Source organism: Eschrichtius robustus, chromosome X (genome assembly GCF_028021215.1).
Source record: "Eschrichtius robustus isolate mEscRob2 chromosome X, mEscRob2.pri, whole genome shotgun sequence".
NCBI classification, from domain to species: Eukaryota; Metazoa; Chordata; class Mammalia; order Artiodactyla; family Eschrichtiidae; genus Eschrichtius; species Eschrichtius robustus.
This window is the reverse complement of record NC_090845.1, coordinates 70,543,658-70,548,030: the sequence shown is the minus strand read 5'-3', so window position 1 is coordinate 70,548,030 and position 4,373 is coordinate 70,543,658. Positions and strand designations below refer to the sequence as shown.

Here is a 4,373-nt window from a genome sequence, read left to right as displayed (position 1 = left end):
CATGCAAAGGATGGTTCAACATGTGCAAATAATTAATGTCATACACTACATTTAAAAAATGAAGTATAAAGCAACATGCTTTTCTGGATAGATGTAGAAGAAGCATTTGGCAAAATTTAACACCCTTTAATAATAATAACTCTCAAAACACTATGTGTAAAATGAATTTGTCTCAACACAATGGCCACATATGAAAAGCCCAGAGTTAACACCACACTCAATGGTGAAAAAATAATGCGTTTGCTCTAAATCAGGAACAAAGAAAGCATGCCCAGACTTGCCACTTTTATTGAACATGACACTGAAAGTTCCAGTCAGAGCAATTAGACAAGAAAAAGAAATAAACAATATCCAAAGTAGAAAGAAAGAAAGAAAATTATCTTTGTTGCATACAGCATTATTCCATATGTAACATACCCTAAAGACCCCCATAAAACACTGTTAGAATAAACGAATTCAGTACAGTTGCAGGATTACAAAATCAACATGCAAAAGTTAGTTGTTTCTATACTCTAATAGCAAACAATTTGAAAGGGAAATTAAGAAAACCATTCCATTTACAATAGCATCAAAAAGAAATAAATACTTGGAAATAAACTTAACCAAGGAAGCAAATACTCGTACACTGAAAACTACAAAACTTTGATGAAAGAAATTAAAGAATACACAAATCAATACGAAGACATCTCATGTTCATGCAATGGAAGACACAATATTATTAAAATGTCCATATTACTCAGAGTGATCTACGTAATCAGTGTAGTCCCAATCCAAATTCCAATGGTATTTTTTTTTTTACAGAAAAAGGAAAAACAATCCTGAAATTCATATGGAACCATAAGAAATTTGAATAGGAAAAAAGCAAGCTTGAGCAAGAAGAACATAGCTGGAGGCACCACATTTCTTGATTTCAAAATATATCGCAAAGGTACCATAACTAAATAAGTAAGGTACCTGCATAAAAGGCAACAAAATTAATGAAACAGACCAGAGAGCTAGAAATTAACTGTTTTGTGCCAGTCTCAGCCTATCAATAACCAATGTTGTTGTAACCAATGGCCCTCATAGTTCTTCTTATGATTGCAAGATGTCCTCAGCAGAATATCCATCAGGAAACTTTGAAAGAGATAAAATGTATTACTTACACGTCCTGGAAATTACATGACACACCTGGGGCTATACAGAGTTGTCAGGGGTAGGGAGTGAGAGATGGCTGACCTTGGGTTTTGCTTTTACAGGGTTTTGCAGGTTCACATTTTATTAGTGGATTTAAACCATAAGAGCAGGGCTCTGCCAGAGGCAAGATGGCTGTGCAGCCGCAGGACCCTGAGGGTGGTGTGTTGCTGGCAGGGCCTGCGATGGAGGCACAGCCCCTGGGCGGCTTCACATGTCCCTTGTGCCTAGAAGCCCGAAACTGGTGCAGGTGCCCTGAGGATACATGCTTTGCTCTTCCTGCCTGCAGGAATGTCTGAGGCCAAAAAAGTGTAGAGTGTGTCCCAGCACTCTGGCACTTGGCATTGGAGCCGTGGAGCTAGAACAGCAGATTGAAGGCACAGAGACTTCTTGCCATCACTGCCCTAAAATTTTCTTCCTATCCACGATCTGGGAGAACGTGGATACCTGTTCCAAATACCATAATTACATCATACAAGGTGTCAAGGCCACCACCAAAGATGTGTTACTTCAGCCAAGGAATGTCCCAAACCATAATACTTTTCCTTGTCCTTACTGTCCTGAGAATTTTAATCAAGAAGGACTTGTAGAACACTACAAGTTATCCTATAGCACGGACACCAAAACTGTGGTTTGTCCAATATGGGCTTCCATGCCCTGGGGAGACCCCAACTACCACAGCCCCAACTTCATTGAGCACATCCAGCACCAGCACCAGTTTTCTAACAACATTTAACAACACTTGACACTTCGTGGATTAAGACGTTGAAGAGGACATGATGAACCAGGTGCTGCAGCACTCCATCATCCACAAATGAGTGGTCTCTGCTCTCAGCTCTTGTTCCAGAGCTTCCCTTACATGTTAAGTGTGAAACATGTGACTCATCCACCCTAAAATGTACAACAAACCTGAAAGTGAGCCATGGTATTAGGACAGGGTTACTTCTGACAGGGAAACGGGTCCCTGGTCGGAGCCCTCCTTTCCTTTGGGCTCTTCCCCTACTGTTCACCCTATTTGTCACATGTCTCATCTTTTATTTCTCCTCAGCCACTTCCTGGAGCTTCTGCCTCCTCTTTGGAAGGGAACCCAGCTTCTCTGCCTGTCCTTGTTTCATGTTTGCTCCTCCTGTCCAGGGTTGATCTCTCAGGTCCTCCGAGCCAGCCAGGACCTTTTCTGGGTCATGAATAACACAAAAGAGACAAGGGTCTCGTCTCTTTGTCTCTGAGGTGTGAGCACTCTGGCCAAAATGCATCTGATCAGTGATGGAGCTCCTTCTGTACTGTGCAAGTTCCTGTTAGTTGGTCCTTGGCAGCAGCTGCCAGAAGCTAAAGATACATCATAGGATACATTTCACAAGTCCTGTTGGGGTGAATATTCTGGGTTTAACATGTTCTGATGCTGGAAGTTTTGATTAGTGATATTTTCCTACCATTCCTGCACACCCTAAGGATTAATTGGTTCAATCTTAAATGCCTGCATGATGCCTTTTTAGGATGAGGTGTAACCACATATTTTTAGTGAAAATAAGTATTTCTAGGAGGGTCAGCTCAGTGAGGTGGGAGGGCCATAGCTTTTTGGTTCTGATTTTCAAACTAATGAAATATTTTCAAAAGACTCAGTCATATTTCCCTCTCTATTTGAGGTCCTGCTTCTGTTCTTGTCCTTGAAGCACAAAAAGGAGTCCTCAAATGAATATGAAGAAATTTGGGGGCTCCAGTGGACACTAGTTCTTTCATCTTTTATTTGGTAACTTAGATTAAACTGAGTGTTGCTTTTCTATCACAAATGATTTCCTTATAAAACTGGGTTTCAACAGGTAAGTCAGTGTGTGAACACCTGCCTTCTAAAGCAGAGAGCTTATGAGAAATCTGGTATCACTGCCTGTTGTCTCTGACAAGACACACTGTTCAAAAGGCACAACACAACTCTTGTGAGCAGTTGGTGATGGAAACTGTCTACTGGAAATTTGCTTTGGTGACAGCCCAAGAAGTTTGAAGTTCAACGTGTTTCATGGATGTTGATAAATACAAGCCTAAGGGCTGTCTAATCTCTAGGAGTAGAGCCTCTGATTGGTCAAATTGCATTTGGATTTAGGTTTGCTTTTCCTTGTCAAAACTCTCATCTGAATACAGACATTTTTTCTGGTCTGTGGCTGAGGTTGCAAATGACTTGGCACATTGGGCCTGTGCACTGCTACTGTGGTCCTCTCCCTACCTGCCACTGAGAGCTTCAGATGTCCAGGAACCAGAAAGACAGGGACATTTGTTGGCAAAGTAATTTCTTCTAATGTGCTGTTGCTTGGGAGCGCCCAAACGTTATGGTCAGCTTCTTCACTGTAATTTCTGGAAGAAGTTCACTCAGACCTCCCTGAATTGAGATCATCTCAGTCTAAGTTTAGAGGGAAATGTGACAAAACCTTCATTTGAGGGAACTGATGATGGTGGTCTCACTGGCGGTACTAAGAAACTGATTTCCTGGTAGTAAGTGCACTTCATGTATTTCTAATAAAATGAGTTTCCAGAAAGGGACATTTGCTATGTTCTGGCTTTTAAAAGGTGAAATATAAATACATTTCATAATTTATCAAAAAAAATTTTAAATAAAATTTCATGATTTATCAAAGAAATTTTAAAAAATAAAACATAAGAGCAGGAATTTAAAGCATGACAAAAGGAAAAAAAATAAAAACAAGTGGCACCAATGGGCATTTATCTAAATCAACCATGATCTCTAAAACAAAGGAACCTCAGGTGTGTATGGAGTTGGGGGGATAGGCCCAGCTCCTTATCTAGTCATGGGATTGACCATGTGTCCATTCAAGATAGTCATCTTTGAAGCAGAAGCCTCAACAATAATAGCCTCAGTCAGATAACAAATAATCTGATTTTAAAATGGTCAAAGGAGTAAAAATAAAAAAATTTCTCCAAGAAGACATACAAATGGATGGCAGGTATGTAAAAAGATGTTCAACATCACTAATCATCAGAAAAACGCAAATCAAAACTGCAATGAGATATGATGACAAATTAAAATTATAATGGAGTGATCACACTTCAGGTACACAAAATGAACTTGGGTAGCCATTGAGGATCTGATCTCAGACACATTTCTGTACCACTGAGAATTTGAACTTTCCTTGAACTGTACCAGGCCTAAGGATACCACCAGCCATATTCAGAACAACACCAGCCAGCTGCAA

General features: G+C 40.2%; 1 pseudogene; it reads left to right on the top strand.

Moving 5' to 3' along the window:
- Positions 1 to 1,304: 1,304 nt before the first annotated feature.
- On the top strand, positions 1,305 to 1,991 carry LOC137757424 (E3 ubiquitin-protein ligase RNF114 pseudogene; annotated as a pseudogene).
- Positions 1,992 to 4,373: the final 2,382 nt, after the last annotated feature.